At 33.1% G+C, this 15,037-nt stretch overlaps 11 non-coding genes across 11 annotated transcripts; all 11 read right to left on the minus strand.

Annotated features, from left to right (window-relative positions):
• Nucleotides 1-430: 430 nt before the first annotated feature.
• LOC137397863 (U1 spliceosomal RNA) lies at nucleotides 431-594 on the minus strand. Its single transcript, XR_010978907.1, has one exon. It is a non-coding gene; the product is annotated as a U1 spliceosomal RNA (small nuclear RNA).
• Nucleotides 595-1,805: 1,211 nt separating this feature from the next.
• LOC137397733 (U1 spliceosomal RNA) lies at nucleotides 1,806-1,969 on the minus strand. The gene has a single exon (XR_010978784.1). It is a non-coding gene; the product is annotated as a U1 spliceosomal RNA (small nuclear RNA).
• A 1,203-nt stretch (nucleotides 1,970-3,172) lies between these two features.
• Nucleotides 3,173-3,336, minus strand: LOC137397734 (U1 spliceosomal RNA). The gene has a single exon (XR_010978785.1). It is a non-coding gene; the product is annotated as a U1 spliceosomal RNA (small nuclear RNA).
• Nucleotides 3,337-4,545: 1,209 nt separating this feature from the next.
• LOC137397864 (U1 spliceosomal RNA) lies at nucleotides 4,546-4,709 on the minus strand. The gene has a single exon (XR_010978908.1). It is a non-coding gene; the product is annotated as a U1 spliceosomal RNA (small nuclear RNA).
• A 1,210-nt stretch (nucleotides 4,710-5,919) lies between these two features.
• LOC137397866 (U1 spliceosomal RNA) lies at nucleotides 5,920-6,083 on the minus strand. Its single transcript, XR_010978910.1, has one exon. It is a non-coding gene; the product is annotated as a U1 spliceosomal RNA (small nuclear RNA).
• Nucleotides 6,084-7,293: 1,210 nt separating this feature from the next.
• LOC137397707 (U1 spliceosomal RNA) lies at nucleotides 7,294-7,457 on the minus strand. The gene has a single exon (XR_010978759.1). It is a non-coding gene; the product is annotated as a U1 spliceosomal RNA (small nuclear RNA).
• Nucleotides 7,458-8,668: 1,211 nt separating this feature from the next.
• On the minus strand, nucleotides 8,669-8,832 carry LOC137397736 (U1 spliceosomal RNA). Its single transcript, XR_010978787.1, has one exon. It is a non-coding gene; the product is annotated as a U1 spliceosomal RNA (small nuclear RNA).
• Nucleotides 8,833-10,042: 1,210 nt separating this feature from the next.
• On the minus strand, nucleotides 10,043-10,206 carry LOC137397737 (U1 spliceosomal RNA). Its single transcript, XR_010978788.1, has one exon. It is a non-coding gene; the product is annotated as a U1 spliceosomal RNA (small nuclear RNA).
• A 1,203-nt stretch (nucleotides 10,207-11,409) lies between these two features.
• On the minus strand, nucleotides 11,410-11,573 carry LOC137397738 (U1 spliceosomal RNA). The gene has a single exon (XR_010978789.1). It is a non-coding gene; the product is annotated as a U1 spliceosomal RNA (small nuclear RNA).
• A 1,209-nt stretch (nucleotides 11,574-12,782) lies between these two features.
• LOC137397867 (U1 spliceosomal RNA) lies at nucleotides 12,783-12,946 on the minus strand. Its single transcript, XR_010978911.1, has one exon. It is a non-coding gene; the product is annotated as a U1 spliceosomal RNA (small nuclear RNA).
• A 1,211-nt stretch (nucleotides 12,947-14,157) lies between these two features.
• LOC137397708 (U1 spliceosomal RNA) lies at nucleotides 14,158-14,321 on the minus strand. Its single transcript, XR_010978760.1, has one exon. It is a non-coding gene; the product is annotated as a U1 spliceosomal RNA (small nuclear RNA).
• Nucleotides 14,322-15,037: the final 716 nt, after the last annotated feature.

Here is a 15,037-nt window from a genome sequence, read left to right on the forward strand (position 1 = left end):
ACAAACTAGTTCTAATATTGTCACAATAATATGAATATCAATTAACCTTTTTTGTTATTGCTGTAGTGTTTGTTACGATTTTACTAAAGGAGTACCTGGGAAAATCGATTATCTCAATCATCAATATTATAGTCTCGTTAAACGTCTTAATCATATCCATTGTTTTATTTTATTAATTCAAAATGTGGTTTTTAATCTGAACTTAAGGAACTTTAATGAAAAATGAAAAATAAGTTTCAGGAACACTACTGTATCAGCCCTTTTTATAGCGTATATAGAATTTTAATAGGTTTCAACATGAAAATATCGTTATATTTTGCACCGGCCGAAATCTGATTTGTCAGCACAGCTGACCTGTTGACAAAGCGGCTATACTGTTTACAGCTATAGCTGTCAGAAAACAATCTGTAGATTTTTGTCATTATATTTTTAGGGGATAGCGCGAACGCAGTCCCCCACTACCAAAAATTATGCACCCGAGTTACCCACATTTGGGATAATCGCAGGCGTCAACCAAACCGAAGTGCAATGGTAAGGCCTCTTCCTGAGGAATCCACCTTCTTGATCATGGATATCCCTGTGCCAGGTAAGTATGAGTTGTGCTACCCTAGACATGTTAGTAGACTAAGCCATGCGCAAGTATAATGCAGTGTCAAAACAAAGTTTTACGCTTTCCGAAATTGAACTTTGTTTATTGTTTCAATTATACTTTGAAATAAATTGAGTCATTTGTTATGAATTAATTGAATAACTAGATGAAAACACGCTTATACATAAAACAATATTTGCGGATTGACAATAAACAGGGGAACCGATTTTAAAATATGAAATCCATTAAATAAATAACTAGTTTAAAATGAAAAAATGACGGTTTAAATTTAACTTTGGGCATTCGCCAATATTACATATTTCTAATATAATTAAAATATAACAAACAACTTCAAAGTAACAATGGAATAAACACATGAATCAACATCGAATAACATCTTATAATAACTTAGTCAAATTTTCGACAATACAAAACAATCACCAATGACAAACGTCTACACTCGTCCTTGTTTGTTTCATCACAAAGTCGACATCAGATAACCTTAGAACCATGGTGAGTCGGCTGTTTAGGGTCATTAATGTTTTCTTGTGTTGCTTTTCAACTGTCGATTATAACAGTTGCAGTTCATAGTTACGTAAATATTGTAAACTTTCAATTTGATTGCTGCCTGTTTATGAACCATGCTTCCAATAGAGAACCAATATAGAAGAAGTGTTGTGAAAACGGCCTCGCTTCAATTGAACACTATCTACAGCAGTTAGCCATTTCAAAACTTTCCAACCTATTTGAATCCTTAATACAAAATGATCAGTAGAAAGGCGTCCACAAACTAGTTCTAATATTGTCACAATAATATGAATATCAATTAACCTTTTTTGTTATTGCTGTAGTGTTTGCTACGATTGTACTAAAGGAGTACCTGGGAAAATCGATTATCTCATTCATCAATATTATAGTCTCGTTAAACGTCTTAATTATATCCATTGTTTTATTTTATTAATTCAAAATGTGGTTTTTAATCTGAACTTAAGGAACTTTAATGAAAATTAAAAAATAATTTTCAGGAACACTACTGTATCAGCCCTTTTTTATAGCGTATATAGAACTTTAATAGGTTTAAACATGAAGATATCGTTATATTTTGCACCGGCTGAAATCTGATTTGTCAGCCCAGCTGACCTGTTGACAAAGCGGCTATACTGTTTACAGCTATAGCTGTCAGAAAACAATCTGTAGATTCTTGTCATTATATTTTTAGGGGATAGCGCGAACGCAGTCCCCCACTACCAAAAGTTATGCACCCGAGTTACCCACATTTGGGATAATCGCAGGCGTCAACCAAACCGAAGTGCAATGGTAAGGCCTCTTCCTGAGGAATCCACCTTCTTGATCATGGATATCCCTGTGCCAGGTAAGTATGAGTTGTGCTACCCTAGACATGTTAGTAGACTAAGCCATGCGCAAGTATAATGCAGTGTCAAAACAAAGTTTTACGCTTTCCGAAATTAAACTTTGTTTATTGTTTCAATTATACTTTGAAAAAACTGAATAATTTGTTATGAATTAATTGAATACCTAGGTGAAAACACGCTTATACATAAAACAATATTTGTGGATTGACAATAAACCGGAGAAACGATTTTAAAATATGAAATCCATTAAATAAATAACTAGTTTAAAATGAAAAAATGACGGTTTAAATTTAACTTTGGGCATTCGCCAATATTACATATTTCTAATATAATTAAAATATAACAAACAACTTCAAAGTAACAATGGAATAAACACATGAATCAACATCGAATAACATCTTATAATAACTTAGTCAAAGTTTCGACAATACAAAACAATCACCAATGACAAACGTCTACACTCATCCGTGTTTGTTTCATCACAAAGTCGACATCAGATAACCTTAGAACCATGGTGAGTCGGCTGTTTAGGGTCATTAATGTTTTCTTGTGTTGCTTTTCAACTGTCGATTATAACAGTTGCAGTTCATAGTTACGTAAATATTGTAAACTTTCAATTTGATTGCTGCCTGTTTATGAACCATGCTTCCAATAGAGAACCATTATAGAAGAAGTGTTGTGAAAACGGCCTCTCTTCAATTGAACACTACCGACGGAAGATAACTATTTCAAAACTTTCCAACCTATTTGAATCCTTAATACAAAATGATCAGTAGAAAGGGGTCCACAAATTAGTTGTAATATTGTCACAATAACATGAATATCAATTAACTTTTTTTGTTATTGCTGTAGTGTTTGCTACTAAAGGAATACCTAGGAAGATCGATTATCTCAATCATCAATATTATAGTCTCGTTAAACGTCTTAATCATATCCATTGTTTTATTTTATTAATTCAAAATGTGGTTTTTAATCTGAACTTAAGGAACTTTAATGAAAATTGAAAAATAATTTTCTGGAACACTACTGTATCAGCCCATTTTTATTGCGTATATAGAACTTTAATAGGTTTAAACATGAAAGTATCGTTATATTTTGCACCGGCTGAAATCTGATTTGTCAGCGCAGCTGACCTGTTGACAAAGCGGCTATACTGGTTTACAGCTATAGCTGTCAGAAAACAATCTGTAAATTATTGTCATTATATTTTTAGGGGATAGCGCGAACGCAGTCCCCCACTACCAAAAGTTATGCACCCGAGTTACCCACATTTGGGATAATCGCAGGCGTCAACCAAACCGAAGTGCAATGGTAAGGCCTCTTCCTGAGGAATCCACCTTCTTGATCATGGATATCCCTGTGCCAGGTAAGTATGAGTTGTGCTACCCTAGACATGTTAGTAGACTAAGCCATGCGCAAGTATAATGCAGTGTCAAAACAAAGTTTTACGCTTTCCGAAATTAAACTTTTTTTATTGTTTCAAATATACTTTGAAAAAACTGAATAATTTGTTATGAATTAATTGATTACCTAGATGAAAACATGCTTATACATAAAACAATCTTTGTGGATTGACAATAGACAGGGGAAACGATTTTAAAATATGAAATCCATTAAATAAATAACTAGTTTAAAATGAAAAAATGACGGTTTAAATTTAACTTTGGGCATTCGCCAATATTACATATTTCTAATATAATTAAAATATAACAAACAACTTCAAAGTAACAATGGAATAAACACATGAATCAACATCGAAAAACATCTTATAATAACTTAGTCAAAGTTTCGACAATACAAAACAATCACCAATGACAAACGTCTACACTCATCCGTGTTTGTTTCATCACAAAGTCGACATCAGATAACCTTAGAACCATGGTGAGTCGGCTGTTTAGGGTCATTAATGTTTTCTTGTGTTGCTTTTCAACTGTCGATTATAACAGTTGCAGTTCATAGTTACGTAAATATTGTAAACTTTCAATTTGATTGCTGCCTGTTTATGAACCATGCTTCCAATAGAGAACCATTATAGAAGCAGTGTTGTGAAAACGGCCGCTCTTCAATTGAACACTACCTACGGAAGATAACTATTTCAAAACTTTCCAACCTATTTGAATCCATAATACAAAATGATCAGTAGAAAGGCGTCCACAAACTAGTTCTAATATTGTCACAATAATATGAATATCAATTAACCTTTTTTGTTATTGCTGTAGTGTTTGCTACGATTTTACTAAAGGAGTACCTGGGAAAATCGATTATCTCAATCATCAATATTATAGTCTCGTTAAACGTCTTAATCATATCCATTGTTTTATTTTATTAATTCAAAATGTGGTTTTTAATCTGAACTTAAGGAACTTTAATGAAAAATGAAAAATAATTTTCAGGAACACTACTGTATCAGCCCTTTTTATAGCGTATATAGAATTTTAATAGGTTTCAACATGAAAATATCGTTATATTTTGCACCGGCCGAAATCTGATTTGTCAGCGCAGCTGACCTGTTGACAAAGCGGCTATACTGTTTACAGCTATAGCTGTCAGAAAACAATCTGTAGATTTTTGTCATTATATTTTTAGGGGATAGCGCGAACGCAGTCCCCCACTACCAAAAATTATGCACCCGAGTTACCCACATTTGGGATAATCGCAGGCGTCAACCAAACCGAAGTGCAATGGTAAGGCCTCTTCCTGAGGAATCCACCTTCTTGATCATGGATATCCCTGTGCCAGGTAAGTATGAGTTGTGCTACCCTAGACATGTTAGTAGACTAAGCCATGCGCAAGTATAATGCAGTGTCAAAACAAAATTTTACGCTTTCCGAAATTGAACTTTGTTTATTGTTTCAATTATACTTTGAAATAAATTGAGTCATTTGTTATGAATTAATTGAATAACTAGATGAAAACACGCTTATACATAAAACAATATTTGCGGATTGACAATAAACAGGGGAACCGATTTTAAAATATGAAATCCATTAAATAAATAACTAGTTTAAAATGAAAAAATGACGGTTTAAATTTAACTTTGGGCATTCGCCAATATTACATATTTCTAATATAATTAAAATATAACAAACAACTTCAAAGTAACAATGGAATAAACACATGAATCAACATCGAATAACATCTTATAATAACTTAGTCAAATTTTCGACAATACAAAACAATCACCAATGACAAACGTCTACACTCGTCCTTGTTTGTTTCATCACAAAGTCGACATCAGATAACCTTAGAACCATGGTGAGTCGGCTGTTTAGGGTCATTAATGTTTTCTTGTGTTGCTTTTCAACTGTCGATTATAACAGTTGCAGTTCATAGTTACGTAAATATTGTAAACTTTCAATTTGATTGCTGCCTGTTTATGAACCATGCTTCCAATAGAGAACCATTATAGAAGCAGTGTTGTGAAAACGGCCTCTCTTCAATTGAACACTACCGACGGAAGATAACTATTTCAAAACTTTCCAACCTATTTGAATCCATAATACAAAATGATCAGTAGAAAGGGGTCCAAAAGCTATTTCTAATATTGTCACAATAACATGAATATCAATTAACTTTTTTTGTTATTGCTGTAGTGTTTGCTACGATTGTACTAAAGGAGTACCTGGGAAAATCGATTATCTCAATCATCAATATTATAGTCTCGTTAAACGTCTTAATCATATCCATTGTTTTATTTTATTAATTCAAAATGTGGTTTTTAATCTGAACTTAAGGAACTTTAATGAAAAATGAAAAATAATTTTCAGGAACACTACTGTATCAGCCCTTTTTATAGCGTATATAGAATTTTAATAGGTTTCAACATGAAAATATCGTTATATTTTGCACCGGCCGAAATCTGATTTGTCAGCGCAGCTGACCTGTTGACAAAGCGGCTATACTGTTTACAGCTATAGCTGTCAGAAAACAATCTGTAGATTTTTGTCATTATATTTTTAGGGGATAGCGCGAACGCAGTCCCCCACTACCAAAAATTATGCACCCGAGTTACCCACATTTGGGATAATCGCAGGCGTCAACCAAACCGAAGTGCAATGGTAAGGCCTCTTCCTGAGGAATCCACCTTCTTGATCATGGATATCCCTGTGCCAGGTAAGTATGAGTTGTGCTACCCTAGACATGTTAGTAGACTAAGCCATGCGCAAGTATAATGCAGTGTCAAAACAAAGTTTTACGCTTTCCGAAATTAAACTTTGTTTATTGTTTCAAATATACTTTGAAAAAACTGAACAATTTGTTATGATTTAATTGAATACCTAGATGAAAACACGCTTATACATAAAACAATATTTGCGGATTGACAATAAACAGGGGAAACGATTTTAAAATATGAAATCCATTAAATAAATAACTAGTTTAAAATGAAAAAATGACAGTTTAAATTTAACTTTGGGCATTCGCCAATATTACATATTTCTAATATAATTAAAATATAACAAACAACTTCAAAGTAACAATGGAATAAACACATGAATCAACATCGAATAACATCTTATAATAACTTAGTCAAATTTTCGACAATACAAAACAATCACCAATGACAAACGTCTACACTCGTCCGTGTTTGTTTCATCACAAAGTCGACATCAGATAACCTTAGAACCATGGTGAGTCGGCTGTTTAGGGTCATTAATGTTTTCTTGTGTTGCTTTTCAACTGTCGATTATAACAGTTGCAGTTCATAGTTACGTAAATATTGTAAACTTTCAATTTGATTGCTGCCTGTTTATGAACCATGCTTCCAATAGAGAACCATTATAGAAGCAGTGTTGTGAAAACGGCCTCTCTTCAATTGAACACTACCTACGGAAGATAACTATTTCAAAACTTTCCAACCTATTTGAATCCATAATACAAAATGATCAGACGGAAGGCGTCCACAAACTAGTTCTAATATTGTCACAATAATATGAATATCAATTAACCTTTTTTGTTATTGCTGTAGTGTTTGCTACGATTTTACTAAAGGAGTACCTGGGAAAATCGATTATCTCAATCATCAATATTATAGTCTCGTTAAACGTCTTAATCATATCCATTGTTTTATTTTATTAATTCAAAATGTGGTTTTTAATCTGAACTTAAGGAACTTTAATGAAAAATGAAAAATAATTTTCAGGAACACTACTGTATCAGCCCTTTTTTACAGCGTATATAGAAGTTTAATAGGTTTCAACATGAAAATATCGTTATATTTTGCACCGGCCGAAATCTGATTTGTCAGCGCAGCTGACCTGTTGACAAAGCGGCTATACTGTTTACAGCTATAGCTGTCAGAAAACAATCTGTAGATTTTTGTCATTATATTTTTAGGGGATAGCGCGAACGCAGTCCCCCACTACCAAAAATTATGCACCCGAGTTACCCACATTTGGGATAATCGCAGGCGTCAACCAAACCGAAGTGCAATGGTAAGGCCTATTCCTGAGGAATCCACCTTCTTGATCATGGATATCCTTGTGCCAGGTAAGTATGAGTTGTGCTACCCTAGACATGTTAGTAGACTAAGCCATTCGCAAGTATAATGCAGTGTCAAAACAATTTTTTACGCTAATCGAAATTAAACTTTGTTTATTGTTTCAATTATACTTTGAAAAAACTGAATAATTTGTTATGAATTAATTGAATACCTAGGTGAAAACACGCTTATACATAAAACAATATTTGTGGATTGACAATAAACCGGAGAAACGATTTTAAAATATGAAATCCATTAAATAAATAACTAGTTTAAAATGAAAAAATGACGGTTTAAATTTAACTTTGGGCATTCGCCAATATTACATATTTCTAATATAATTAAAATATAACAAACAACTTCAAAGTAACAATGGAATAAACACATGAATCAACATCGAATAACATCTTATAATAACTTAGTCAAAGTTTCGACAATACAAAACAATCACCAATGACAAACGTCTACACTCATCCGTGTTTGTTTCATCACAAAGTCGACATCAGATAACCTTAGACCCATGGTGAGTTGGCTGTTTAGGGTCATTAATGTTTTCTTGTGCTGCTTTTCAACTGTCGATTATAACAGTTTCAGTTCATAGTTACGTAAAAATTGTAAACTTTCAATTTGATTGCTGCCTGTTTATGAACCATGCTTCCAATAGAGAACCAATATGGAAGCAGTGTTGTGAAAACGGCCTCGCTTCTATTGAACACTATCTACAGAAGTTAGCCATTTCAAAACTTTCCAACCTATTTGAATCCTTAATACAAAATGATCAGTCGAAAGGCGTCCACAAACTAGTTCTAATATTGTCACAGTAATATGAATATCAATTAACTTTTTTTGCTATTGCTGTAGTGTTTGCTACGATTTTACTAAAGGAGTACCTGGGAAAATCGATTATCTCAATCATCAATATTATAGTCTCGTTAAACGTCTTAATTATATCCATTGTTTTATTTTATTAATTCAAAATGTGGTTTTTAATCTGAACTTAAAGAACTTCAATGAAAATTAAAAAATAATTTTCAGGAACACTACTGTATCAGCCGTTTTTTATAGCGTATATAGAACTTTAATAGGTTTAAACATGAAGATATCGTTATATTTTGCACCGGCTGAAATCTGATTTGTCAGCCCAGCTGACCTGTTGACAAAGCGGCTATACTGGTTTACAGCTATAGCTGTCAGAAAACAATCTGTAGATTATTGTCATTATATTTTTAGGGGATAGCGCGAACGCAGTCCCCCACTACCAAAAGTTATGCACCCGAGTTACCCACATTTGGGATAATCGCAGGCGTCAACCAAACCGAAGTGCAATGGTAAGGCCTCTTCCTGAGGAATCCACCTTCTTGATCATGGATATCCCTGTGCCAGGTAAGTATGAGTTGTGCTACCCTAGACATGTTAGTAGACTAAGCCATGCGCAAGTATAATGCAGTGTCAAAACAAAGTTTTACGCTTTCCGAAATTAAACTTTTTTTATTGTTTCAAATATACTTTGAAAAAACTGAATAATTTGTTATGAATTAATTGATTACCTAGATGAAAACATGCTTATACATAAAACAATCTTTGTGGATTGACAATAGACAGGGGAAACGATTTTAAAATATAAAATCCATTAAATAAATAACTAGTTTAAAATGAAAAAATGACGGTTTAAATTTAACTTTGGGCATTCGCCAATATTACATATTTCTAATATAATTAAAATATAACAAACAACTTCAAAGTAACAATGGAATAAACACATGAATCAACATCGAATAACATCTTATAATAACTTAGTCAAATTTTCGACAATACAAAACAATCACCAATGACAAACGTCTACACTCATCCATGTTTGTTTCCTCACAAAGTCGACATCAGATAACCTTAGAACCATGGTGAGTCGGCTGTTTAGGGTCATTAATGTTTTCTTGTGTTGCTTTTCAACTGTCGATTATAACAGTTGCAGTTCATAATTACGTAAATATTGTAAACTTTCAATTTGATTGCTGCCTGTTTATGAACCATGCTTCCAATAGAGAACCAATATAGAAGAAGTGTTGTGAAAACGGCCTCGCTTCAATTGAACACTATCTACAGCAGTTAGCCATTTCAAAACTTTCCAACCTATTTGAATCCTTAATACAAAATGATCAGTAGAAAGGCGTCCACAAACTAGTTCTAATATTGTCACAATAATATGAATATCAATTAACCTTTTTTGTTATTGCTGTAGTGTTTGCTACGATTTTACTAAAGGAGTACCTGGGAAAATCGATTGTCTCATTCATCAATATTATAGTCTCGTTAAACGTCTTAATTATATCCATTGTTTTATTTTATTAATTCAAAATGTGGTTTTTAATCTGAACTTAAGGAACTTTAATGAAAATTAAAAAATAATTTGCAGGAACACTACTGTATCAGCCCTTTTTTATAGCGTATATAGAACTTTAATAGGTTTAAACATGAAGATATCGTTATATTTTGCACCGGCTGAAATCTGATTTGTCAGCCCAGCTGACCTGTTGACAAAGCGGCTATACTGTTTACAGCTATAGCTGTCAGAAAACAATCTGTAGATTCTTGTCATTATATTTTTAGGGGATAGCGCGAACGCAGTCCCCCACTACCAAAAGTTATGCACCCGAGTTACCCACATTTGGGATAATCGCAGGCGTCAACCAAACCGAAGTGCAATGGTAAGGCCTCTTCCTGAGGAATCCACCTTCTTGATCATGGATATCCCTGTGCCAGGTAAGTATGAGTTGTGCTACCCTAGACATGTTAGTAGACTAAGCCATGCGCAAGTATAATGCAGTGTCAAAACAAAGTTTTACGCTTTCCGAAATTAAACTTTGTTTATTGTTTCAATTATACTTTGAAAAAACTGAATAATTTGTTATGAATTAATTGAATACCTAGGTGAAAACACGCTTATACATAAAACAATATTTGTGGATTGACAATAAACCGGAGAAACGATTTTAAAATATGAAATCCATTAAATAAATAACTAGTTTAAAATGAAAAAATGACGGTTTAAATTTAACTTTGGGCATTCGCCAATATTACATATTTCTAATATAATTAAAATATAACAAACAACTTCAAAGTAACAATGGAATAAACACATGAATCAACATCGAATAACATCTTATAATAACTTAGTCAAAGTTTCGACAATACAAAACAATCACCAATGACAAACGTCTACACTCATCCGTGTTTGTTTCATCACAAAGTCGACATCAGATAACCTTAGAACCATGGTGAGTCGGCTGTTTAGGGTCATTAATGTTTTCTTGTGTTGCTTTTCAACTGTCGATTATAACAGTTGCAGTTCATAGTTACGTAAATATTGTAAACTTTCAATTTGATTGCTGCCTGTTTATGAACCATGCTTCCAATAGAGAACCATTATAGAAGAAGTGTTGTGAAAACGGCCTCTCTTCAATTGAACACTACCGACGGAAGATAACTATTTCAAAACTTTCCAACCTATTTGAATCCTTAATACAAAATGATCAGTAGAAAGGGGTCCACAAATTAGTTGTAATATTGTCACAATAACATGAATATCAATTAACTTTTTTTGTTATTGCTGTAGTGTTTGCTACTAAAGGAATACCTAGGAAGATCGATTATCTCAATCATCAATATTATAGTCTCGTTAAACGTCTTAATCATATCCATTGTTTTATTTTATTAATTCAAAATGTGGTTTTTAATCTGAACTTAAGGAACTTTAATAAAAATTGAAAAATAATTTTCTGGAACACTACTGTATCAGCCCATTTTTATTGCGTATATAGAACTTTAATAGGTTTAAACATGAAAGTATCGTTATATTTTGCACCGGCTGAAATCTGATTTGTCAGCGCAGCTGACCTGTTGACAAAGCGGCTATACTGGTTTACAGCTATAGCTGTCAGAAAACAATCTGTAGATTATTGTCATTATATTTTTAGGGGATAGCGCGAACGCAGTCCCCCACTACCAAAAGTTATGCACCCGAGTTACCCACATTTGGGATAATCGCAGGCGTCAACCAAACCGAAGTGCAATGGTAAGGCCTCTTCCTGAGGAATCCACCTTCTTGATCATGGATATCCCTGTGCCAGGTAAGTATGAGTTGTGCTACCCTAGACATGTTAGTAGACTAAGCCATGCGCAAGTATAATGCAGTGTCAAAACAAAGTTTTACGCTTTCCGAAATTAAACTTTTTTTATTGTTTCAAATATACTTTGAAAAAACTGAATAATTTGTTATGAATTAATTGATTACCTAGATGAAAACATGCTTATACATAAAACAATCTTTGTGGATTGACAATAGACAGGGGAAACGATTTTAAAATATGAAATCCATTAAATAAATAACTAGTTTAAAATGAAAAAATGACGGTTTAAATTTAACTTTGGGCATTCGCCAATATTACATATTTCTAATATAATTAAAATATAACAAACAACTTCAAAGTAACAATGGAATAAACACATGAATCAACATCGAAAAACATCTTATAATAACTTAGTCAAAGTTTCGACAATACAAAACAATCACCAATGACAAACGTCTACACTCATCCGTGTTTGTTTCATCACAAAGTCGACATCAGATAACCTTAGAACCATGGTGAGTCGGCTGTTTAGGGTCATTAATGTTTTCTTGTGTTGCTTTTCAACTGTCGATTATAACAGTTGCAGTTCATAGTTACGTAAATATTGTAAACTTTCAATTTGATTGCTGCCTGTTTATGAACCATGCTTCCAATAGAGAACCATTATAGAAGCAGTGTTGTAAAAACGGCCGCTCTTCAATTGAACACTACCTACGGAAGATAACTATTTCAAAACTTTCCAACCTATTTGAATCCATAATACAAAATGATCAGTAGAAAGGCGTCCACAAACTAGTTCTAATATTGTCACAATAATATGAATATCAATTAACCTTTTTTGTTATTGCTGTAGTGTTTGCTACGATTTTACTAAAGGAGTACCTGGGAAAATCGATTATCTCAATCATCAATATTATAGTCTCGTTAAACGTCTTAATCATATTCATTGTTTTATTTTATTAATTCAAAATGTGGTTTTTAATCTGAACTTAAGGAACTTTAATGAAAAATGAAAAATAATTTTCAGGAACACTACTGTATCAGCCCTTTTTATAGCGTATATAGAATTTTAATAGGTTTCAACATGAAAATATCGTTATATTTTGCACCGGCCGAAATCTGATTTGTCAGCGCAGCTGACCTGTTGACAAAGCGGCTATACTGTTTACAGCTATAGCTGTCAGAAAACAATCTGTAGATTTTTGTCATTATATTTTTAGGGGATAGCGCGAACGCAGTCCCCCACTACCAAAAATTATGCACCCGAGTTACCCACATTTGGGATAATCGCAGGCGTCAACCAAACCGAAGTGCAATGGTAAGGCCTCTTCCTGAGGAATCCACCTTCTTGATCATGGATATCCCTGTGCCAGGTAAGTATGAGTTGTGCTACCCTAGACATGTTAGTAGACTAAGCCATGCGCAAGTATAATGCAGTGTCAAAACAAAATTTTACGCTTTCCGAAATTGAACTTTGTTTATTGTTTCAATTATACTTTGAAATAAATTGAGTCATTTGTTATGAATTAATTGAATAACTAGATGAAAACACGCTTATACATAAAACAATATTTGCGGATTGACAATAAACAGGAGAACCGATTTTAAAATATGAAATCCATTAAATAAATAACTAGTTTAAAATGAAAAAATGACGGTTTAAATTTAACTTTGGGCATTCGCCAATATTACATATTTCTAATATAATTAAAATATAACAAACAACTTCAAAGTAACAATGGAATAAACACATGAATCAACATCGAATAACATCTTATAATAACTTAGTCAAATTTTCGACAATACAAAACAATCACCAATGACAAACGTCTACACTCGTCCGTGTTTGTTTCATCACAAAGTCGACATCAGATAACCTTAGAACCATGGTGAGTCGGCTGTTTAGGGTCATTAATGTTTTCTTGTGTTGCTTTTCAACTGTCGATTATAACAGTTGCAGTTCATAGTTACGTAAATATTGTAAACTTTCAATTTGATTGCTGCCTGTTTATGAACCATGCTTCCAATAGAGAACCATTATAGAAGCAGTGTTGTGAAAACGGCCTCTCTTCAATTGAACACTACCTACGGAAGATAACTATTTCAAAACTTTCCAACCTATTTGAATCCATAATACAAAATGATCAGACGGAAGGCGTCCACAAACTAGTTCTAATATTGTCACAATAATATGAATATCAATTAACCTTTTTTGTTATTGCTGTAGTGTTTGCTACGATTTTACTAAAGGAGTACCTGGGAAAATCGATTATCTCAATCATCAATATTATAGTCTCGTTAAACGTCTTAATCATATCCATTGTTTTATTTTATTAATTCAAAATGTGGTTTTTAATCTGAACTTAAGGAACTTTAATGAAAAATGAAAAATAATTTTCAGGAACACTACTGTATCAGCCCTTTTTTACAGCGTATATAGAAGTTTAATAGGTTTCAACATGAAAATATCGTTATATTTTGCACCGGCCGAAATCTGATTTGTCAGCGCAGCTGACCTGTTGACAAAGCGGCTATACTGTTTACAGCTATAGCTGTCAGAAAACAATCTGTAGATTTTTGTCATTATATTTTTAGGGGATAGCGCGAACGCAGTCCCCCACTACCAAAAATTATGCACCCGAGTTACCCACATTTGGGATAATCGCAGGCGTCAACCAAACCGAAGTGCAATGGTAAGGCCTATTCCTGAGGAATCCACCTTCTTGATCATGGATATCCTTGTGCCAGGTAAGTATGAGTTGTGCTACCCTAGACATGTTAGTAGACTAAGCCATTCGCAAGTATAATGCAGTGTCAAAACAATTTTTTACGCTAATCGAAATTAAACTTTGTTTATTGTTTCAATTATACTTTGAAAAAACTGAATAATTTGTTATGAATTAATTGAATACCTAGGTGAAAACACGCTTATACATAAAACAATATTTGTGGATTGACAATAAACCGGAGAAACGATTTTAAAATATGAAATCCATTAAATAAATAACTAGTTTAAAATGAAAAAATGACGGTTTAAATTTAACTTTGGGCATTCGCCAATATTACATATTTCTAATATAATTAAAATATAACAAACAACTTCAAAGTAACAATGGAATAAACACATGAATCAACATCGAATAACATCTTATAATAACTTAGTCAAAGTTTCGACAATACAAAACAATCACCAATGACAAACGTCTACACTCATCCGTGTTTGTTTCATCACAAAGTCGACATCAGATAACCTTAGACCCATGGTGAGTTGGCTGTTTAGGGTCATTAATGTTTTCTTGTGCTGCTTTTCAACTGTCGATTATAACAGTTTCAGTTCATAGTTACGTAAAAATTGTAAACTTTCAATTTGATTGCTGCCTGTTTATGAACCATGCTTCCAATAGAGAACCAATATGGAAGCAGTGTTGTGAAAACGGCCTCGCTTCTATTGAACACTATCTACAGAAGTTAG

This window comes from Watersipora subatra, chromosome 5 (genome assembly GCF_963576615.1).
Source record: "Watersipora subatra chromosome 5, tzWatSuba1.1, whole genome shotgun sequence".
Lineage (NCBI taxonomy): Eukaryota > Metazoa > Bryozoa > Gymnolaemata > Cheilostomatida > Watersiporidae > Watersipora > Watersipora subatra.